The sequence below is a fragment of the Spodoptera frugiperda genome, chromosome 29 (genome assembly GCF_023101765.2).
Source record: "Spodoptera frugiperda isolate SF20-4 chromosome 29, AGI-APGP_CSIRO_Sfru_2.0, whole genome shotgun sequence".
Taxonomy (NCBI): domain Eukaryota; kingdom Metazoa; phylum Arthropoda; class Insecta; order Lepidoptera; family Noctuidae; genus Spodoptera; species Spodoptera frugiperda.
The window spans coordinates 1,838,427-1,864,030 of NC_064240.1; the positions used below are offsets into that span (position 1 = coordinate 1,838,427).

Consider the following 25,604-nt stretch of genomic DNA (forward strand, 5'->3'; position numbering starts at 1 on the left):
ACCAACTCTGAAAAACGTAAGAAAAAAGTAATGAAAAATCTTAAATTACACGTACACGAAAGATACGTCACTTTACAATTTCGTAAGAGTCATGAAAATCTTTATATAAAACCATTATCTAAACAAAAGATCACATTCCAAATCTACGACAAGCCCACTATAAACGTTTACAAAAGTCCAAAAAGTATTCAAGAAAATGGTAACCCTACATCGAAAAAATGTAATATGGAGTTTGTTGATAATAAACACACCATGAAGATTTAAATTAATAGCTTTAAAGGGGGAATTAAAAGGGTCCATGGGATAAACAACATTAATCATCTTTATTTTTAAAAAGGATTAAAAATATCCGTGATAAAAGAATATCAAAATTTCACTGTGCAGTGTACAAGTATTTTATTTAAATTTAACGAAATTGTAATTTAAACTATAATTTATTATTATTACCAACATTGTAATAGATTTTGATAATTAAAATTGCTATATTAATTTGTAATAGACCAATTAAAAGTTACATAATTAAATTTATTATATGATTACTAGCGGACCCGACAGACGTTGTCCTGTCTACACGTCTTTAATTTGAAAATTTTAATCTTTTTTTAATAAGCTAAAACGTTCTGGACCATTTTGATGAAAATTATTATTCAAATGTTATGACAATATCTAACGTCATTTATATTTGACACTGCGATGGTAGCGCCGTCTACCGGATCCAATGTAAAACATTCCAAAATCAACAACTACTAATAAATTAAAAATTAATTAAAAAACATTGTCCAGCGGACAAAATTGTGAATCTAAACCATTCTCAGATCCCCTTGAACACACACAAAAAAAAACATCAAAATCGGTCCAGTCGTTTAAGAGAAGTTCAGTGACATACACACTTACAGAAGAATTATATATATAAAGATAGTATTTAAAATCGAAATTATTTTATGACACAAATTAATTTGTAGCAGATTATCTTTGTGTGTATGTGCATTATTTAATAATAAAATACTTTTTGACATTTTATTACATTAAAATACCATTCGAAGCAAATCAGTCTAGAATTTAAAAATATGCTACTAGTAAGCTATATGCTATGCTAATATGCTAATAGTAAGTAGTCACATATTTATCAAGAGTATTTAATTCAAACAAAACTATCTTAACCGCTATTAAACAAAATGATGGGTCAGACAGATTCAAGAAAAGATAAAAATACCGAAGTATTCGTCTACTCCCACACAACAAACACAATTTAATAGATTTACTAAATCTACGATATTTATGTCAGATACTCATAAAACATACCAGATTGAAGATCTTCCTAAAAATAACTTGCCTTTAATAATACGATATGTCTATAGAAACACGAACAATATAAATTATAAATAGTGTAGTACATTATTGTGAATGGGATTGTTATATGAGGCGTTCTCGTTATCTGAATATTTTCGGGCGACAGCCTTGTTCCTGCAACGAGCTTCACACCTGCACGCCAGCCATTCGACGTTCGACCACCGTACTGAGCGGACGTCTTCGGCATTTCCCGACTTTACCCGAACGCGATCGGCCGCGAGTGAATCTCGGTGTTTACGTTCCAATCTCGTGATTAGTGACTTTTTGTTGTCCTGGAATTTTTGCTCAACGATATACATAGCCGTTGGGAATTGCTAAATGTGAGTTTCCTCTATTAAGTTAATAGCTTTTGTTTTTTGTGTTCAGATTTTTGGTCTTTGAAGGTCGGTGCGAAGTAGCGCTAACAGTAGGTTTGTGATTTATTAACGGTGTCAGAGTTACACGATTTATTTTTTGTACAGAAATTTAGCACTAGTGATATCTGATCACTTAAGTGCTTTGGAAAAAAATACGCTGCTATGAATAATGACTTTTGTTAGACAGGTCATTAAGTTTTGTTCTATTTCTAAGAGTTGAAATTATACTTTACATAATCATCTTAACAAAATCATACGAAATTGGTAAGATCCAAATCTCTTTCGAATATAAATACAATTAACACATCTGTATAAGTCCATAGATGACATTATTCAACTATTAATATCCCAATTCAAAAGTCGTAGCAATTCGTAGCTAGCTACGCCGTAGCACTGCTACGACAGCTACGAGCAAAATCCTCAGAAATACTCTTTGATTAATTTATCACTTTACGAAAGCAATTCGAAATTGCATTCCATGTTTAATTTTCTCCTTTCATCCTAGGATTTTGTTTGAGATAAATTGAGATGACAGAGATAAAATTGTGACTGTCCTTTGTTGACCGAAATCATTTTGTTTTACACTACAAGGACACTTATAGGATCTTTGTTTTCAGATTGTTATTATAATGTAAAGAACATGCTCCATAATTTCAATAAAAATGTACATGAACATTTTCCAAAGAGTTGTGTTTTTCGTACCCCATAATGGTTTATGGGGTTATCTGGTTACAACCTTGTCAATTTCCGTGTTCTATTTCCTTCTAAACGCTTTGCTCAAAAAGGCAGTGAAAATGTGAATACTCATCCTTTTTTACCGTCTGTGTTAATAGACTAACGTTATTACCCAAAGAAATATACCGGTTCACTATACTATAATTTCCTATGAGTACTATGAATCTCAAAGCACATATAATTCGTAAAAATGTTTTAAAAATTAGAACTGTAATTAAACATTAAAATTATTATTCATTCTACAGATAATATTTATACGGCATAATTAAATAACCAATTTGTTCATTCTGTAAATCACCTGAAAAATAAAAAGGTTAGGTTTTCAACAAAAAGCCGGATATATGTTCATCCAAATATATTCCGCCACATGACAATGATGAATTGTGTAATTATCTCCGACATTTTTAGGGTATTTAAGCGGGTTAGCCATTTAAATGTAAGGGGATGTAGGTCTGAGTTTTTTTCTCCCCAAGTAATTAAATAGCCCAGGTTGATTAGGGTTGCGTACAATGAAAAAATGATTACTTCGTGTTTCAACCACTTTTAAGGTTCCTTGTCCTCCAGTTATCTCAAGAACTCCCCATTAAAATTAGATTAAGCCTGTTTGTGGAAAAATGCTCTGGTAGACAACAAACGATTGCGGATTTTTCGCAGTTGAGTTTTATGTTTTCGGTATTTAAGCGATATTCTGAGTCATTTTGATGTTTAACTGTGGTAATCAGTTAAAGTAATTACGTCAAGAACCCATTTAATCTAATATTAATTTTAATTAAAATTTATTTGTTTACAAAATAATAAAGCAATTGTTATGTATGTGAACATAGTTCACATCTAAACATAAACTAAAGTATTTAAGTCATAATATGCATTTTAACTAGATAAATAAATGAGTTCTAAATCTGATTCATATTTTAAAGATAGGTTTTTCTTTAATTTCTTACACTATATAATATTACCCATTTAAATCAAAGGCTCCCCGTGAACATTGTTTTCATGTGCATAACGGTTTAGTGCTATAGGCATTTTGTACCAGTCAAACCCTTGGGGACGTACAGACGAATCAGTTGATGGTTGATGCTAAAGCAAGCAAATCAGAAAAGCTAAAAGTTATTGATAACATAGTACAATATATTTTGTCTCAATACTGATGATAAATCGCAAAAAAATCCGATAAATATGCATATCTCTGTTTTATAACAAAGACCTTTAATTTTATTCGAACATCAAATAAAACGACGATGATAGATGATTTGATTATCAATTTCGGCATTTTGTTGGATCTGCTACATTATTCTCTTGGATCACATAATTGATGGCACTTTATATAATCTGAATAAATCATTAAGAGACAATACATTACTGAGCCATTTAGCTAAAGTGATGTTTAATCGTTTCAAGTATTAGATTACGGAGTATACGTATTTATTCTTTATTTTCTTACCTTGTCTATGTAATATACCTTGTTTTTTCGTGATAATTTTATGTTATATTATATTGTTCATTATTTTCAGTCATAGTTATCATTAAATCATAACTATAAATTATATATTATATTTATGACTAACTGAGTTACTGAAAAAAAAATAAATTTATGAAAAAATTATATACTTTGTATGAAACAACTTTTATTATACAGTATGATCAATTGAAAAATTACTTGCTTGTCATTCTTGACCTTATAATTGTCCTATGTTTTCTGTCTGTAATGGAAGAAAAAAATATTTTATATAATGCTTTAAAATAAAATAATTTTGATATAATAAGAGCCTTTTGTCAAAAATATTCTTTTGTACCATTATTTTAAGTATTAAGTTCAAAAAATATTACCTTTATAACTTCTTGAATAATAACTCAGCTCCTAGAAATATTACTTCTATTATTTATTGCTCAACTCAAAGAAAAATCGAAACTTGTAATATTAAAGCATCATTGTACGTATGTACGTTAATATCACTAAGTAATATTTACATTAAGATATGAATAATTTTAATTTTTAAACAAGGAAAGTAATGAGGAATATCATAGCATAAGCAGATTGAAGGTAGCTTCTAAATCTGCCCTGTGGCTAGTAAACAAGGGCCACATAAAACGAACATTTTAATCCTATATCGTGTTTCAGAATTTTATTCAAAAAATTACATAAAAACGTTCAGATTTTTCTGAAAAGCCAAGTTCATTTGTATTTATTGGAAAAAATACGATTCAATATTTATAGCAAACTGTCACGTTGACTCAAAACTTATGTCAATTTGAAACATTTACTTTAGCATTCACTTGTTCAGCTACCTACCATTTTTCTTTTATGCCTTTTGTCTACTAGAGCAGCGTAATTTACATAAATATTCTTTCACTATGATTGCTCAAAGAATTTTTCTCTATTAGGCTTCACGTTTATTACTAAAAGGCAATATATCACAGAGTAAAAGTAAAAGTAAATAAATTCAGATTTATGTCTGACATACGCGAGTTACAAATGAAACAAAAACTTGGCGCCTCCGAGTCAAAGTTCAGCATTATTGTTAGTAGTATAATTTGATTTCAGTACCAACTCCAATATTGAATTTCCAAGGAAGCTTGTTCAAGTTACGTTTTCTTATGTTGGCACAATCATTTTCGCTGTTTACACTGTTATGTTGGTAATGCCACGTTATGATCTATAAAGTAAGTTTGCTAGACTTTGATCGTGTTCGTGTATTAAAGTTTCCTCAATATAAATATGTTGTTTCTCGTTTTGTTTATGTTCGTTTGTTTTAATACTGAAGTTTCTTGAATCAATATGTTTAAGGTTCCCGTTATTAATATTGTTTTGTGCTTATTAGTCTTATGGCGTCTTTGTTTCCACGAAAGGAGAATGTTTTATTAAAATTCCTTTCTTAAAATTTTGATTTGCTTTGATCATTTACTGAAGCTTGATACAAAGTTACACGTATATATTTTATAATATCATAAATCAGAAATTCTGCAAAATTTTGCATTATTTCTTGAAGTACAGTAATAGTAGTGAATTTTGAACGCTGGAAATCTAGCGCTTTGACGAATAACGCTAATTGGCTGAAAGTTTCCTATCTCCATCTATTTCATGGAAAAGGAATATTATATTTGAAACGAAATCCATTTCAAATGAACTTCTTTGTCAAATATTATATAACTATATACTATCTTCTACCAGTGGCTTCTCTCGTAGGATAAAAATTTGCCTAAGTATTTATATACCCTTCTTCCAAATTTTGAAGTTTAGGAGTAACAAACGTACAAACTTTCGTATTTTTAATATTAGTAGGATGAAATCTCAAGTTGTATTCAGGACTGTTTAAGATGAGATTATACGGTACCAGTTTCAAATAATACTGGCATAAAAAATCTGGAGACTAAGCTAAGTGGTATAATAGTGATTTTCAATTTTTGATAACTATTTAAGGATAATATATAGGGCTTATAATAAATATAACTGATGATTAGTATGTTGCATTGCATAAAAGCATTTCTGCTTATGCTACTTTAGCCTATATAAAATCAAGCCCGAAATTTTGCCTCAGTCGCACTTCCGTCTTCAGTGCGGTAGTTACTGAACAACATTATACTCTACATTAAGGAAACTTCAGTGTAGATGCAACTTTATATACAGCATATACCAAGCATAAGCATATACTACTATTAAACCAGGTATTATAGCATAGATATATACATGATTACATATGAAGGGCACGGTTCCTTTAGATTAAAACAGTAAACGTTTTCTAATTCTAGATATTTTAAACTAGGGACCGTAATATTTTAAAACCTGATAACCAGAACTAATTTTTTTAACTAAAAATCTTTGTGTCTATATTCAGAGTAGTTTATTCTTGACTAAAACTATACAATAAGCTCACCCCTGGTTACATAGGTCCTATAACACTAATAGTGAAAAGTGGGTTTACATTTTATAACGGCATTACGTGCCGTAATATACAGATACACTTCTTTCCATCCCTTTAGGCATTAAAGACGTTACGATACTAGTATCGTATTTTTTTTCAGCTTCACTCTAGAGTGAAGCTGAATAAAAATTAACAATAAAACTTAAGAAGGGATATTTACCAAGTTTATTAATGTGTATGAGTTTTCGATATTTCGGCACTGTTGCAAGCGCCATGATCACGAATGAACTGGACTGGACTGAATAAAAATTGTGTCTAAATTGGACTGTTTCAACCTTAAATATAAAGTATGCATGTATAGGATTTTCGCTACAACCTGTACCAACGTAGTACGTAATATATCTCATATTCCTCTAAACAATATTCTCGTTACACGCTTATTATCTTAATCTTGTACATGTTCGTTCATGCTTCACAGAGTATATGTTTGCAGCTACTTTTCCCAACAATCTTACTCCGTTAGGTTCATTAGATTATAATTATTATGTAACTAGCTTTTGCCTGAGGCTTCGCTTGTGTTATATTGCGCAATGCTTTAAACAAACTTCCACATCCCATTTTATAGAAATGTCGGTTTCAAATGAGACAAAATGTAGCTTAATATCATTTTTCATCCCTTGAAACATTTCCACCTAAAAATATCACTTCAATACGTTGATTTACTTCTATACGGACAAACAAACACATATATATTATGTTTGTATATATTATATAATATTAATGGTTGTGAATATAATCATCTTTGTAAGCCTTCAGGGTAAATGTAGTTCGAATATGTTTTGTATTACGAATTATTAATTATTATTAAACATGACATAACTACGTACTTAGCTGTTTCGTGAAGGTGTATGACAAAGTACCTACTCATTGTATTTATGTCTTTACTTTCATTGTAATAGGTAGAACATAGTTTTACTTTATTATTGACCCAGATATACCTATAGAAGAAAAAAGATTATCCAGTAGTGGACTATTACCAACTGTTGGTAATGATGACTGTATAAGACTATGTTTTTCTTCTTTTCTTGACAACCCTTTACACTAATCTCTATCCTGGTTCATCTAAATATCTTTACAAATCTTAGTACCTACTCCTTTACTTTCATTATCCCTTATTCTAAACGGTTATACTACAAGACCCTAACCCTAAGCGTTAATTAGGCGCAAATCTTATAAAATTAAACTTCATTCAATTTATATTTGACATTTCAATGGCTATTTAACGTATTCAGGCTAAGGAGTCTTTATGTAGGGTCCCTTATACAAAACAATTTACATTTCCTTCCTATTTGTAATAGAAAACTAATTACGCCAGAAACACAAAATAATTTGATCGTAATCAAAGGATGTTTTCTGAAACCGTTTATTTTGACTCTAGACTAGGAGCTGGTGTAATTGAAATGACAGCATTTAGGTAGTATGAGAATGGACGAACAAATTTTCAGTTTTATTTCTATGTCTTGATTTTCGAAGCTTATTTTTTAAGTGAAATTGCATACCTAATACCTAAGATTAAAAGCAATCGTTAATGTGTTTTATTTTAATGAAACTATTCCACAAGGATATCGAATCGATTTCTGTTTACTTTAAAGTAGGTAAATAGGTAAGCAGTAGTATCATTAAAATGCGCGCCTCTGTCTACCCATTCAGGGACTATGAGCCTAATTTTATATTGTGTAAAAGTCTATTTTCTTTGTCCCTGACATAGAAACAAACTAATCCATTAATACTGCGTCTATGTAGCATGTAATAAGATCCATTTGGAGTGAAAAGCTTGACTTTTACAAATGGAGTGTCATTGAATACGAACTTAGACATTTTATTAAGCCTGACTTATAAAACTAGGAATAAAGGGCAGATAACACGCGATATAGAACTTAGAATTAGATTAAAATGCGAATTTATTTTGACACCATTTTTAAACTTTCTTTTCTTGAACATTTATGGGTCATGTCATAGCCAGATGCTACAAATCGAGTGAATTTTGACACTGATATTCGACGAATCATATGATATTATGACAAAACCAATACTCACCATTGACTCTCTCCTTTACATTGAAAAACTTCTACATTGATTTTTCTATTCATTCGATTCGCTGAAATGGCTGGACCAATTTTGACAGGACTTTTATTGACAAGTAGCTGATGTATTTTATTTTAGATAATAAAGGCACAAAGTCCTCGTAAGCGAAGCTGCGGGCATCAACTAGTAACCAATATAAAACATATATTCAAAATGGACTATCGTTTCCATATCTGAATGTTTTATATAAAAAAGGTAAAAATACAAAATAAAGACTGGCATTCACATGAAGATTAAAACTGCGAATAAATCCAAAAGCGACTATATTAATCAAAACTTTATGTTTTCAGAATTGCATAGAATGCGCAGTTATATGAACATTTCCATTATATTTCGCGTACAAAACCACATATAATACTCATGTGAATTTCACTTTTCCACGAAGTTGAAAATAAAACAAATAAAAATATATTTATTAAATAAATAAAAAATGCGTTTATTAATAAAAACCGTTTACATTTTTATATGTCCCTGAAACCCACACTAGGATTCTTTGTGTCGTGAGATCCAGTCTCTTTCAGTCAGCATAGGAAAAATATGTAATGAATTTAAAGTCAAAGTCAAAATTACTTTTTTCATGAATTTATTTTTGGACGTGAAAGCATTTATTATAATATAAAAAAAAAACAAAATATCAGTATGTCGGTCAGTCCTCTAGAAAAAAAAATGCAAACACATTGGAAAATCAAAGTTTTACGTTAAGAGTGAAATAATTTCTGAGTGTTGCTGCCTCAATTAAGCCACAATTTACATTACAGAGCCGTCAGGCTTCAGTTTCGATAAAATATTAATTTAAAGGATGTTTCACGAATTAATATTAACTACTCTTTGTATTAAACATCAATGCTTGTATCTTTCTGAATGTGACAGTACTGAATTTGAGTGATGAAAGGAATTTTGATTATTTTCATGTTAATTATTATTATTAAATGTATTGTCATTTTTGAGATAATGGACACTTTTATACGTCATGCTTTTATTCTGATATGGCATTATTACTATTTTGTTCTTTTATGAGATAAGCCGGTAAACGAGCAGGCAGATCACTTCATTATCATCAGCCGGGAGACGTCCACTGCTGAACAAAGACCTCCCCCTTAGTTCTCCACGTAGAGGACTACGTGGAGGTAGATTACTTGACGGTAAGCAATTGACGCCACCCATGTCCTTTCTGGGGGTTAGAAATTTGAGGATTGTAGGGGTTTTGAGAATTGTGGATATTGGAGAAGGGCAGAATATTGGGCCCCTAGTAACCTCATTCACACGACGAAACACTATGCAAGCGTTGTTTCACGTTTCTTGACTTTTACTAATTTAATTGCGATTTAGTATTTGAGATCACAAAAACTTAAGAATCGCGCCACTCATTTCAACCAAGCTAAAACTTTTCTAAGAAAAACCTTATTTTTTTACTTTTTGCGAGTTTTGAGACGAACACGAGTCTCATGTTAACTTCTACGTAGGTACGTAAAATAATATAAGATTCTTATAAGCTTCACACAGCGACCGCGCCTGCAGTCGTGCCATTTACTAAGTTCACTGTCTTAATAAAGCCTTGGAAGATTATACTTATATACTTACATACATAGGTCTAGATATGCTTCTAAAGAACTTAGAACAGTTTCATTACACACACGTAAGAATAAATTTGGAAAATTATTTGTTTCTTTTTGTGTCTAGTTTTATGATATGAATTATTTGGTTCCATTGCTTAGATAGATCACATCAACAGCCATTGCTGACCAAACGCCTTGTCTCGCACGGAGAAGGTTTGAGCATTAATCACCATGCTTGCTCAACGACGATTTCGAACTTATAATTAAAGATAGGGCAACAATAATATCATAAGGCCTAAGGCTTAAGGCTTATAGCCAAGTTTTCCTTGTGATATTTTCCTTCGCCGCTTTTCAGTGGTGACTTTTTTTACATAAAATACTATTTCTTATGAAGAATTTGAATGGATTTAAGCTCACAATCTTTCATCTACATCTACTTTTCAGTAAAACCAAATAAACTACAACAAGAACTCAACCACGCATACATAAATTAATTTCTTACTCAAAACACAAGCTACATACATAGTTACAGACAAAATTTACTTATTTCATATTTTAGTCTTAATGTATAAAATTTAGACAGGCAACCCTTAAAGTTGTGGGAAGTTGTAGAACTAATAAAATAACTTATTTTGGCATAACCCTAACAAACAAAACTTGTATGATATGAAGTGATTAATGTATTCATACGTAAACCTTTACAATGATAAATTAATTTGTGAACCGTGTTATGTATTAACCGCGAACGCTGCGGTTACATTGGGATATCAATGCGATGATACATTGTTGTGATCTGTATTTTGTTTATTGTTATTACCTACAATATTATAAATATTATAAAGTTCCCAAGTAGACTGTTTGTATTTTATACGGCATGTTGTGGTAACCCGGTGGTTGAAGATGCATGAGAGTGCGAGTTCGAAACCTACGAACGGCAAGTACCAATGTGACTTTTTCCTAGTTATATGTGCTTTCTAAGATCATTTAGACTTACAAACGGTGAATAAAAAATTGTGAGGAAACCTGGGCTTATAATTTCTAATTATAAGTTTGAAATCGCATTGCGTATAAGAAAAAGACTTTGGTCAGCAGTGGCTATTTATAGGTTGATGATGTGATATGATCCGTACGGCAAATGTAAAAAGATCTCTAGCTCAGTGACGTACTATTGCAGAGGTTGATGTCGGCTGGTTAACAAATACAAATATGTTTTTATATTATAACTTTCATATGTTTGACGAAGAACTCGACTAGTTTCCCCTGCATTGTGTCGTGAAATACTGCTCATATATGTGTATGGCTTGAAACTAGTCGATTTCCTCGTCAAACAGTTATGCAAGCCAAAAAAGATACCTATAATGATGATGTTGGTGAAAAGCTTTAACCTTTCACACAAATAGACACAGCGCGATGTACTCTATATTCACGTTTAGTCTTAGTATAGTTAGTTCTAAGTAAAGTATATTATTTATCTAAATATCATCGTCACCTTTAAATGTCTAATGCTAATCCATTTCTGAAATCGTAGAATATCTAAAGGTTACAAACAACCCACAAAGAACTAAAACGAAAACAATCAATCGTCTAACAAACATAAATATCAGATCCATATTGTACCACGAAAAAAAAAACAAATTCGAAACTCAAGCGAGACCCACAATGTTGACCACACATTAGCTTTAAGCGATAAATCCCGGACGGGCAGAGGCAACCAGCGTTTTCTTTTGTACCCACACTGAATTTTAAGGCAAGACAAATAGAGACCGCCTCGGATTGCGCAAACTTGTTTGTTAACAGCCAAGAAAACAAAATATCAGCGACTTTTGTGTACATATGTGAAATTATGTATGGGTTTATGTTAAAATAATGTTCACGAATTCTGTTCGTCCTTTAAATGGCACGAGTTAACTTAAATATCATTAGAAGAAGATTTAATATTTAGCAGTACATTTTCTCATTAAAATGTAACTTAATGTTACTTTGAGTAATAAACCATATGTTTTTGTCTTTATATAGGTCTTTGTTTTTTGGAGTAAAGAACATACTCAATACTCACTTATATACCAACACAAAACATTACTTATTTTGGCATTTACTAAACATAACGGACATATTTTTCTCCATAATATATGTCCTTATGTCTCACAAAAAACCATTCTGTCTTTTCTATACCCAATCTTTCATTCGACTATTTACAGTACACGCTGCACATCGTACATAGGTAATAAAAAACCCACGAACCATGTAACACACTAATGAGGCAGGTAAATCCTTCAAATATTTCACCATTCTAGTCAATTTGCATGTACGTTACGTGTGTATCCGAAAGAACGGGAGGGCACATTGCAAAGATCCTTTATTGCAAATTGGCTGTGAAATTGTGGCATGTTCCCTTACCGTTGTACGTATTGCTTTTATTCTTTCTCTCAAACAAAGTAAAGCTCAAAGTATTACATGTACTGGGTGGTTTCGAGCTGTTTAAGGCCAACTTTGCATGTCATTACGTACTATTATGTGGAACGTGAGCTGGTTGAAATGTTACAGATATGTACGTCGAATGTACGTCTTAATTCTAGTCGTTGCGGAGTTAAAAATTCAGTGGTAAAAACTATGGCTGTTGTTGAGTTGAATGGTTATTGCTGTACGAGATTGTCGATAATTTACTTTTGTGGATGTTTTTTACGATGAACACTAATGCTACGTATTTTTATGTCTTAGTAAAATAAATAGTCTTTAAAAATACGGCCACAATTTTCCAAAAGTTTCAACAGATGCACCTATAATTTTCCAGCTATTGATCAACGTAAGCCACAATTCCTAAAATAAAAAATATACGTACAACCCGAAATGGAAGTCAAAATGTCGGTCTCGTACTTCACTAACGAAGCAATCAAAATACCTGTAGCGTTCTAAAAACATTAGAATCGGATCAGGAAACGTCAGACATAGTTTTCTCGGAAACTAAACTAATTTGGTTCATTCCGTGGGTCCACAGCTTTATCCGTCGCACAGAACAGTACGGAGATCGCATTTCAATGGGACCTTCACCCTTATACCATAGTCATATTACGCAACTATATATTACCTGCCGTAATATTACTTTATTACCTCTTTTTATACGAAAAAATATCCTCTACAGAGCAATAGGAAATACCTTTGTGCGTCTCGCGACTCACATCAGTCAGTCGGTTTGAAAGAAGTTTAGGGTATGAAGTGACTGTGGACGTTTCTCCGAAATGTACGTATAACATGTGGAATTTCACGTACGCTTGAGATATTAGAGGTTATTATTCGGATGGTATACTTTCCAATAATAATAACAGAGAATTCTTGCTTCTATACATATAAAAAGGAGTTTGTTGAAAATGTTCTGCAATGAAACCGTATTATCATACGCGTACCATGTATGCTACATTGAGTATATTTTTATTAACATTGTTATGAGTTACGTGATCGTAATATCTTCTTTATTATTTTACAAAATGTTTGGTGTATGTACCACGTGTTTACACACATATTACTTAAAATTCATAGAATGATTCACTCAGAATAATAATTTTAGCTATAGATTGATCCTACTTCCTGCTATAATACTATAAATGCAAAAGTTTGTATGTATTGATGTTTGTTACTCTTTCACGGCAAAGCAGCTAAAGGGATCGGGATTAAGTTTAGAACAGCGGTAGATAATAGTCTGGAATAACACATAGGCTACTTTTTATCCCACGGGAACGCGGGCGAAGCCGCTGACAGAAACTAGTAATTAATATATTATGTACTTCAATTTTTTACATTGTGGCTTATTGTTTATATTGGGTACTAACCATACGTCAAACATCAAATATCATTTGGAGGATATAATACTAACAATTTGGTTCAACCATATATATTATTGGAACAAACTATAACATCATATTATACCTACTGAACAATAATTAATATAACGGGTAGTAAACATACCCTTATGTATATTCAATTCGATGGTCTAGCTGATTGTTACCAAAACGAATGCTCCACTATGAGTACACATCTTTATAGTATGTATGAAATGGAATAAAGAACTCGATTAAGGGATTAATAAGAGTTTCTTATATTTTTCTATCGGGACGAAAAAGGTTGCATAACTTGGACGGTGAATGATATTTATTACAATGTTACCAATATGGATTACAGATATTTATATTTCTTCTATGATCCAAAGATGTACTATGCTACGTTATTGTGGATGCGTTTGGCTTCCAGTAATCATATTTATTGGTACACATAGCTGAGCACTGGTGGAAATGGACTTTGCTAAGTTATTATTATTTTTTGTATAGAAAGATGCGTGCGATGGATGCGTGCTATGTGTGCTATGGATAACTCCTCTTCTATCGATACTGCGCATACTCGCACGCTGTGAAACACGCACAGTGGAAACGGTCACATAGTTTCACAGCTTAGTTATTACATCTTCCACAAAGCACATCTCTGGTAGAAAATCATCGTAAGACTTGAACTTATCTACCTAGATTGATTCGTAAAGTAATGTTATATAACTGTTGGTGAACATTTTCCGCTTCAGTCAACCAAATACCAATCTAAAATTTATTTCGTCTCTTTTAAACAACAATAGAAAAGAAAAAAACAATTACGAAATTCAATTATTTTTACCGTTCCAATGTTTGCGTAGTGTAATTCTTCAATCAAGTTTTTGGATTTTTTTATACATTTTATCAAAAAACGTATTTTGTTTGTCAAGGAAAAATAACATTTCAGTTTATTTACATAAGAATTGATATTGAAATGCCAAATAAATATGATTTGACACTCTAGGTATGAAGTATACCCTTGGCATTTGACGTAAAAATAGATATTGTATTACATCTACCCTTCCGGGAAGGCTTAGGACAAAGTTAATAATATTTACGTGATATCTACATGTGATATTTTATTTCCAAACTACATAAAACTATTGTAAACTGTAAGTGGCTCTGAGATATGGTGTGATAGAGAGTATGGATAGTTGACACAAAATTGACTGCTTTTTGCTATAGAATTCACAGTATGGTGATCGCTAATGTGGAATAAATATGGATAAGTAATAACAAAATAAATAATTTTAAATCATGTTCATAAAAAGCAACAAACGACTGCATAATTCATTCCTTATTTGACTACTCATCATTTAAATTCATAGTAGACAAAACGTAAATGATCTTCAGTATCAATAAATTGGCTTGACCAGAATAATACTACGGTCTCATAAAAACCGAAGCGTTTTCTTGTGTTGTGCACTTGTGTTACGTTTCAGCGGGTAAGAGAGGAAAAATCCTAAAGGCTGCATCCTTCTACTCCTCCTCCTCTTCCAGTGTTATCTAAGGGCTTAGAAATAATTTGTTTTACGATGAATGAGATCGAAACTAGACGATATCAGCGTTTTGATTGGTCGGCTCAAAGAAGCTGGCCAGTCAAAGTGCTTCACACTGTCTCGTTTCGATCTCCTTAAAAAGTAAAGCTAACTTGTACTAAGCCCTCTGACATACAAAGCTGATTATTGTATCATCAGGTGATCCGTGTGTCCTCCAGAAAAAAGCGAAATTATTTTTATGATTTTTAAAAACATGTGAAAAGCCCTAATGTCCTTGCGGATTATTCTCAAATGAATTTATGACTGACCCACATTACCTACAATATGTTGAAGTAAAACAATGGTAAGCATGTTTTCATGTGGGATGCTAAGTAATCAAGACTTTTATTTGTATTGTAGTACACCTACGTTACAATTGTTGTTTTATGAGTCTGAGGTAAACATAGGTCGGGGCTTTTATACACCTATCTAAAAATATACTACAGTGTTACTTGATCATATTTATAAATGTACTACTATGATGTACCTTGAGTGTCCCTATGAAATTATGTCCTACACAAGTTTGTACCTGACATTAATGAATAGAACAAAAAATAAATTATACTATACAACTTTTGCTTGTTTTTCGCTACACTCTGTATTTGTGTCCTAAGAAACTCCTTTGCAAGTAATAATGCTGCTTACGATTCTCCAAAGAAAAAAAAACAAACAGTCCACAATTTAATTTATAGTTATCTAGCAGTTTTTCATTTGAACCGGTTACAGCTATTTGAGTTCCAGTGGTAAGCGCATTACAAAGTTACTAAGTACACTTCGTAGCACTGCTACGCCGTAGCACCGTAGCTCTCTACTACGAGTTTAATACGTAGCCAACCGTTTTCTGTTTTCATTTTAAAGTTTTATAGAAACTAATTAAGTTGTTGTTCTTACAAAATAAAACGTTTGTTATTTAATAAATAGAGTATCTTGTTTTGGATTAATAAAGGGAACTCAGTTATATTAAACCCGAACGGTTTAACCACGGAGTACCGTTTCGCTTTCTAACAATTTAATTTTACTGTTTTCATGATTATGGGCCATAACAAAAGTAAGTTAGGTACTTTTATTACTGCCCAAAGCATGATTACTGGTTGTAATTAGGGTCAGATCTTCTTAAACATAAAACAAAAAGTATCCAGCTTAGTGAAACGAAATTACCTTCACAGTTAGAACAACACTAAACTATTTTGATCAACAGTAATCTCACGTGAATATCACAATAACTAAAGTAATAATAGCGTTATAAGATTATGTACACTATCAAGCCATTTTGAGAACACAATGGGTCCCTAAGGTCTATGTTTAACAGACTACAATGTAACTAGACTTCAAGGTCAAAAAGGTCGTTCCATTAAGATTTTTGGGCTAAACAAGTGAAGGTCCATTATATTATATTATCCTCGTTTTTGGACCTCGCCACCTCTGAAGATTACGCTAAACGCTCTGGCTGTCATTGTAAGGGGTCCCAATGGTGATTGCCGTTATTTTTGCATAAACTTAATTAGAATTTCCCAAGTTCTCTTTTTCTCGCGAAAAAATACTTCGAAGTTTTGTTTGGCTAATATTTTTCGAGTTTCGTTTTGTCAATGTTTTTGTTTGAGAATGTTTTACTGCTCCGCTGCTTCCCAAATGTTTCTCTTTAGAACGAATTCGGAAACAATTATTCTAATTTCTCAATTTGTCGTTTAGAATTATAACTTAAGTTCACTTACGGATCAGATGGGGCCCAATAGGGCTGATGCCTGACCCGGAGCTGCGGACTACCTAGCGGGTTTACCGGGGCTCCGGCTCGAAAAGCAGGAGAAGGAACGGGGTGGTTTTTAGTCAGTAAGAGTCTGACACTCCCTCTCGCCTCACCCAAGGCGAGAAAAGTCATTGGATGATTTTCCCCCTCAAAAAAAAAAAAAAAAAAAAAGTTCACTTACGGATGTAGATTGTTGAAGCAGACATTGTCAAACAAAGTACACGCATTCTTTACGTTGGTTATTAAAAGTCGTACTTCTTATTGGTTAAATATCTGATGATTTTGTACGTATATAATGTGATAGTTTTAAAAAAACAGTGGTAGTATATCAGTAAGAGCACGGGTAGTTCATTGATCGAACAAAACCAAACCCGTGCAAATCAGACTGAAAGAGCCTTCAGACCCATACAAATGTGGTCCAGTGGTACTGATGCCGACTCCGAGCTGCAGACTGCCTAGCGGGTTACCAGGGCTCTGGTTCGAAAAACAGGACTAGAAAGTGGGTAGTCTTTTTTAGTCAGCAAGAGTTAGAGACTCCCTCTTGCCTCGCTCAAGACGGGAGAAGTCGTTAAATGATTTTACCCCCTCAAAAAAATGATATCACTAAACTTAACATGACAGACTTAAGGTTAATCAACAAGGTAATGTACTATGGAAATCGTCCTTTTAAGTCGGTCAGTTTAACAGTCCAACACTAACATCTCATAAATTCCTTCATATCTTCATGAATCATTAATTTTCTAAACACGAGCGACAAATCTCGGGCTAGACCCAGACCTGTTTTACACCTACGTTAGTTTCATCCCACGCTCTCGAGATTTGTGGATTTCAGAGGGCGTTCAACTTAAAAGTCGAGAAGTATTCTAGTCTTTGTGTGCTAGCTATGTTTACCAGCGAGATTAATGTTTTATTTAATAATGTAGTGTATTATGTAATTCATAATGTTGAATAATAACGTCTGTGTTTATTTAAAGTGTTTGGTTTTCGTCTTATGTATACAATCATAATGTTATTCGTTTAAACGTCTGCTTTCGAGTATGTTTAGACTTTTGATCGTAGTTTTCGTGAAGTGTTTACGTTGATGTATTTGTTTATTATGTTTTGTGCTAAGACAACGTATTTTGTAGTGTCCTTCTTTGTGGTATTGTTTGTTTTTTGAGTTAAGATAGTCATTAGCGTAATCTTCGGCTCAATTGGCTGAATTGGCTGATGCCAATGACTTCTCCCGCCTTGGGCGAGGCAAGAGGGAGTATTAAACTGTTACTGACTAAATACCACCCCGTTCCTACTCCTGCTTTTCGAGCCGGAGCTGGGTTATCGGAGCTCCGGCTAGGCAGTTTGTAGCTCCGTGTGTACAATACATACACAAGAACAATTTTGAGGTTATTCAGAAGGAGACGAAAACAACTTTTGCACTTTTTAGCAAGTTACTCAAACTTTCTGTGATCATAATATGTATATTAAAAGTTCATTACATTTTTCTTTGGGCATTAAACGATGATATCTTCATCATTACATTGTTCTTTGGTAAAATCGATGATACATTTAATTTTAATAACACATTTTTATTTTAAATATCTTCCTACGTCATGCAAATACCGTTACTTCACGATACCCTATATTCACCATTGTTATAATAAAATCTCGGCTAAAAATAGAAGCATCCCTTCTCGACGATATATTATGAAAAGTGATGAAGGTATTTCATGAAGCGGACAGCAGGAGCACGTGAACGACATACAATAACCTCCTTATGTGATAATCAAGCCTTCCTTTCTTGAAATTTACAGGGATTGTGTGCATTGTCATCTATATACAGACTTTATTATGTTTATACTTGCGGTTATTCTTTGGTATTTTGATTTTTGTGAAGAACATTTGTAGTTTTATATCCAAGTTTAAAGTGTATAAGTAGTTTGTTTTAAAATATTCTTAGTGTTACAAGGTCACTAATTCTTTTTTTTAATAACTATCGTGAGACATACTAAATTAACAAAAAATCACGGTTTATTCACGTCAATTAATGGAGAAAAGCTCTACTAATTTAGACCCACAGAAGGACTCATCATGAGCGCGTCCAGCGTGCGCAGACACGGCAACGTCGCACAGCTTACTGACAAAGTAGGCGGTGCGACTTTATGTAATTTTAGACTTCTCATAATATAATTGTAGAAAATCAAGCATTAGTTTATATCGGATAAAAAAGCTTCGAAAAAAAGCGTGCGATACAATCTATATATTGTTTATGTCACCTCTGAAATTGTCTTCGAAGATTAAAAGGCGTGGCGGTGTATTTCATTCAAAAATATTATTATTCGGATTTCTTCAGACATCCTTCAGGCGGTATATCGATAAATATTTCAGAGATTGAAATCTTTTAACTGAAAGTTTTGTAGCGAAAAATTGCATTGTAGTTCAGAGGTGTTTCACTATTACGGCGCTTTTGTTGCCGTTGGATCTAGTAAAATACAACGTCATTGTTAATATTTAATTTACACGATTTCCAATCACATTGAGTGAACAAAAATATAATATAAGTAAAATTTTCATTCATTAAACAGGTTAACAACTTTGAAAACCAGAGGCATTACAAGTGCGTTGCTAGGGTGCCCTTTTCGGGGTTAGGAATTTAAGGGTTATTGGAGATACAAGGATTAGGAAGATTAGGAAGGGGGGTAATTGGGCCTACGAAATCCTCGTCGCGGATCTGACTTGCACTTTGACCGTTTTTTTTTCTATTAATCTAGAATCAGATAGGGCAACCAGTGGCATTGCTGGCAATGCTTGGATTTGTGCCAATTGGCACCGGATTCCGACCACTTATTTGATTAATTGTTGTTTAATTACCTACATGTGTGCTGGGATGAGGTTAATAAATGTACACGGTTTTGAATGTGTGAGGCAAGTCATTGGGTACTAGAAGTATTCTTGGAAGAACGTTTGTTTCGTTTTCATTATCTTAATTGTAGATATAATTAAAGTTCGTTGTACCACCTTTTAGGGTGCTTTATACCAGATATATCTTTCTATGCTATGCTGTGAGGATGTAATAGTTAAGCTGTGAAACAATATAACCATTTCCACTGATACCATGCTATGTAGCGGTGCGAGTAAGACGTGCTACGAAGATATGCCGACGCAATGTATAATACAATAATAATACAATGTGTCGATAGTAGGAAACCATCCATAGCATATATCTACAGCATGCATCCATAGCATACATCTATAGCACGACTCATCCATAGTACACAAAAATCATATCTTAGTTGAACACGTAACCCACATAACTTAGAACTGGTGGAAATCAGTGTTAAGTTATGTGTACCAATGAATATGTTTGTTAGAAGCAAAACGCATACTGGTGGCAAACATCCTTACATAAACATTGAAAAATATTTTCTTCCCTTATATAACAAGCTATAATGAAGAAAAAATAACATAGTACTATTTAAAGCATATCACTAGATTTAACAAAAAGGAAAAAGAATCCTTGCTGAGCAAAGATTTCACTCAACTAACTCTTTCATTAGATACACGAAGCTAGAAAAGTAACTACTGAAAACTTAATATACTATGTGCTTCAATCTTCTCTTTAAGAAGCAAAGTACTACGTTATGTAACACTCAGTGTATGACCTAGCTCGTCTTTTAACAATCTAATGAAGTGTCGTGAATACCAAGATGAAATAGGGGTTACATTTAACCAAGAAAGCGTGGGTAAAATCAGGCCAAGGCTCGACCGCAATAGGGTTAAACACACTAATCAAATTACAAATGAGAAAGAGAGAGGGAGATAGAGGAAGAAAAGAGATGGGTATACTTCACCTATTTCTACTTCGATTTAATGTGTCTTAGTTTTAGTTTGAAGTAAGGTTCTATATGTTTCGACTAGTTGCGACTGCTGCTTTGATAGGAAAAGGTTTGCTATAGTATCTTCTTATTATTAGCTAATATATACATATTCATTCTGAATGAAAGAATAAATAAAAATGTAACGGAACAGAGCCAGAAATTACAACTTTCATACAGAAATTGAATTTTTTACCGGAAAATCTTAGTTCAGTTCAGCTAAGATTACGAAGATCGCTCTGTGAAGGTAAATGTATTCATTGGACCATTGAAAACATTGGTACGTGCAGTTGTATTTTAAGTGTGGGAGAGCCATGCTTTGGCACAAATGGGCCACCTCAACCGAAGTGATACCACGGCCTTACAGAAAACCGACGTAAAACAACGCTTGCGTTGTGTGAGTGAGGTTACTGTAGGCCCAATTACCCCTCTTCCTAATCTTCCTAATCCTCGATTCCCCAATAACCCTTAAATTCCTAACCCCGAAAAGGGCACCATAGCAACGCACTTGTAATGCCTCTGGTGTTTCAGATGTCCATGGGCGGTGGCACCATAAAATAATTACCGGCTTATACCATAAAAAAATCGAATGTAGAAGTCAGCCTAAAGCTTGGATTTAGCTGTATTTGTGAAGGGCTGATGGGATTCGATGTTAATAAATAACATACTGTTTTCCCTAATAACTATCATGAAACGAGTAAACAAAAGGCTAACGAAATAATGTTTCTTCTGTAATTTTCGTGGTTAAAAAAACAAAAACAAAGTTAATTAATTCAAAGAAAATCAGGGCAAGCTCAAACACTGCACAACCATTTAAAAATACAAGCTACGTTTGTTAAGGAAACAGTATGTACTTACGCTTATTAAACACATTGCCTACAATTTGGCGTCTACTCAACGCCAGTCATTACCAACTTAAACCACATAATTGCAACTATAAAACTTAACCCAACGGCAAATAGTTCAAATTCGTGTAACAAAGAAAATTGGGTTAATTATTATTAGAGGTGACCCCTATTGTTAGGTTAAGGAGTTCTCTGTAGTACTTTGTAAGTAACAATATTTAAAGTTTTAATTAAGAAACAAGAAACTGAAATATGGGCGTTGAAAATGTAGTATGATGAACTGAGATGGATTGTGTTCCTGCTTGTGTTGGGAACGAAGCTTGGAAATAATTATACGGAGTGTTTATTTAGGATTTTAGCTTGATATATATTTACCGGAGAGGCTGGAACGCACACGAAATTTTAACTCAATGTATCATGGTTGACAATTACAAAGTTTTGTCAGTCGGCGACGCGACGTGGGTGAACGATCGTCGGCTTTATAACGCTATGGTGTTTTGTATACTGGTGCGTTGTAACGTGAAGATTACATCAATGTTTTGTCTTTTATTTTTAATATTTTATCACATCACATCACGTTAACAGCCTATTAAGTGGCCACTGCTGATAAGAGGTCTCTTCTTGCGCGTAGAAGGTTTGACCATTAATCACTACGCTTGATCAATGCGGGTTGGCGATTTTATAAGCCCTGGTTTCCTCACGATGTTTTCCTTCACCGTTAGTCAGTCGTGTCTAAATAACCTAAATGTAACTACGTGGCAAAAATCTTGCTTCAAACACCGTAAACAACTACTAACGCATCCATTTCTATAAAATCACACAAATCCAAGTTAAGATTTAATCCTTGATCGTTTATTGGATAAAAGTTTGTTAAGAATTTGCAATTTAAAAATTCTTAAAAATAATACGAAATTTTATCGTTTCCAATAGGTCTGTCGATGTCGTACCTCCCTCTTCATAATATTATCTACTTCTTCGTTATATTATAAGGGTAGTCTACCTTAATTTAACAAGCGATAATCCCTTTCCTACGTTGCAAACCATTTTCTCAGTACCAATCTCGGCGCCATATTGCTTTGCCCCGGTATTTAGTTAGGACGGTATCTTATAAATGCTATCTTGGCTCTATAGTAAACTAGGATTGCCTATACTTTAGGTCACATAGGCTTACTGGCAATAATATGCATTTTCTGATAATTGTTTGATACAGTCAAAAAAAGTATTTTTTTTGTGTGTGTCTTAATAATTAGCTTTTTGAGTTCAATTTATTAACCCTTACATGGTCGTTTAACCAGACAGGACCAGGGACCAAACCACGACGCAGGAGACTGCGTCGTGGTTTTGTGCTAAAATAAAACATTACGTAGAAAGGACATAAAATATCATAAATAGGACATAAAAATGGGACATCCGCGTCGCTGTTACGAGGTGGACTAATAGTTAAAAGCATGCATTAAGGCAGCTACTCGAAATCGCAAATAATTCTATGAACAGTATGAAAAATATTCTTAGTTTTTAAACTATCCGGTCTCACAGACATATATGTCACCAATGGCGGGTTAATAACCATTACACTTTGATCTCCGATTGAATATTTCACAGGGAACGTAAAATCTTGACTGACTAAAACAGAAGACCCTTTGATAAACAAAAAACTGAATATTTATCAATTTATTTTGGATTTTTCTTTAAACCAATAACTCCGTTATTAAGATTCCCCGAAGCCAAAGACAGATTAGCGATTCAAAAAACGTAAAACATCAGAAATGAAATATTCACATCGAGCGCGTCGTGCCTGAAAAAAAAAACATAATTTTTATAATTTAACTTTCCAAAGGCGAAATTTGACGCTGAAAAATTGTAGCTTTATATTTTTGTTCAGTCATTTTTCAGGAGGGGAAACTGAAAAATGTCCAAATAACGAAATTAATTCAACGTTCCCGGCCGAGATTAAATTAAATCGTTTCCTTGTTCTGCCCTTACGACTAGCCCCTTTAATATTGTACCAATGAGAATTCGTTCTGGTTTTTGTCAGTTTTCTTGTTCTAACAAAAGATGTAATAGTATTTCTCAACGGGTCTCGGTTTTGTAAATATACGGGGATGGGTTCCAAGTAAAACGCTTGTTGACGGATAGAATTATTGAATGTTGACACTTGATTTTTTTAGTCTTTTAGGTGTTTGCCTGATTATGTCTACTGGCATTTTTTTAAAGCCAAGTTGATTTTTTTAAGACATTTCCCCCACCTGGATTTTCTCCAGTGTCGTGGGTGCACGTTTACAAACATACAAGTTCACATACACATGACACCCTGACCCCATTTTCTTCTCAACACAACTTGAGCTGGCCAAAACTATCTAACCGTATGTTTCATAATAAATTACATTTTCATCAAACACCGTGCTCGGCTATAACCCTCAAACTTGTTTTAAGATAAAAACATAGTGCCTTACCATACTTTAACTACTTGAACCCATTATGCTGTCGTTACGTAAATACTTTCAGCTTATGTACATACCTTAACATAATGTTTGTTGAACTCTTTTAAGGATACATTCGCTTCTGAAGAAAAGTTCTTACTTTTCTTGTGTAAACTTTTGTTTAAAGTGTACGGATTTTTATGCTGTGTTCTCTAGAACTACTAGTTTTTGGTATAATTTAAGAATAATGTGGTGATATCAATGATAAGGTAATATCTCTGATTACTAATATTTGCAATGCTTGTAATATACTGATGCTTGATTAGGAACAGCAAAGTACTTAACAGATTGATGGGATTCCGACTTGAAGACAGGAATAGGAACAGTGTGGTTTTTAGTCGATAAGAGTCTGACACTTTCTCTCGCTTCACCTAACGTCAACTGATGATTTTCCCCCCTCAAAAAAAAAAAAACACACTAGTAATTGAGTAAATGTCATTGTGATCAAAAACCTGCTCCGTGTCAGCAGAGGCCTTTGGTCCACAGTGGCCACTTATTGGCTGTTGACGTGTGTGTAATCAAATATGTGGTGTCGACTAGGATTAAGAAGGATATGTAAATAATTTGAACGTGAATAAAAATATATTATACTAATATTTATGACGATGCTTTTACACGTACACAAAATACAAAATACAAATTGCATGTATATTATGTTAAGCACTACATAGTATTGACAGTTTCGGACATAAAAAAAAAACAAACTATTATAAATTGCAATGTGATGCCACGATGGATAGCAGGCAATAACGTTACTTTTTTCACCCAAAAAATTCACATTCCAGTGGCACCGGAAAATAACGACATTTTTATGTTGATCGTAAAAGATTTAACCCGTAGTCGCCCTAAAAGCGTCATCAATGCAGTACTCGGGCGACAGACCATTAAAAACCTAATGGTTATGGTAATAAGGTTGGAAATCGATCATCTCGGTTTTATTCGTAATGTTTAGGCTTACTGACTTCATTTCTAACATTAGGGTCGGGCTTAACACCCAATGGTCGGCTCAAGACGAAATTTAAATTGTGGGAACTAAAATTTGCATAGTTTTGTCCGATCGTGTTTTACTATTTATTCAGCTCGTTGCTTGGTTAATTTCATATAGAAACAAGAAAATCCTTTCTGATACTTTCAGGGTATTTGAATTGAGTGCTTCGTACGTAGAATCTAAAGTAGTTTGGTTTTATCATTATTTTGCTGGTATTATTACTGACACGAGTTTTAATCTAACAAAGCAATGTTTCTTAGCTTGTGTTGTATTTGCAGCATTTTATAAACAGACCAATCAAAACT

General features: G+C 33.2%; 1 protein-coding gene across 1 annotated transcript in view; it reads left to right on the top strand.

The window, feature by feature from the left end:
* Window positions 1-1,495: 1,495 nt before the first annotated feature.
* LOC118268271 (acid sphingomyelinase-like phosphodiesterase 3a) overlaps window positions 1,496-25,604 on the top strand; it is a 43,323-nt gene continuing 19,214 nt past the window's right edge. The window contains exon 1 of the mRNA XM_035582689.2: window positions 1,496-1,670. The gene's annotated coding sequence lies outside the window, so the exon portion shown is untranslated. The remainder of the gene's footprint in view (window positions 1,671-25,604) is intronic.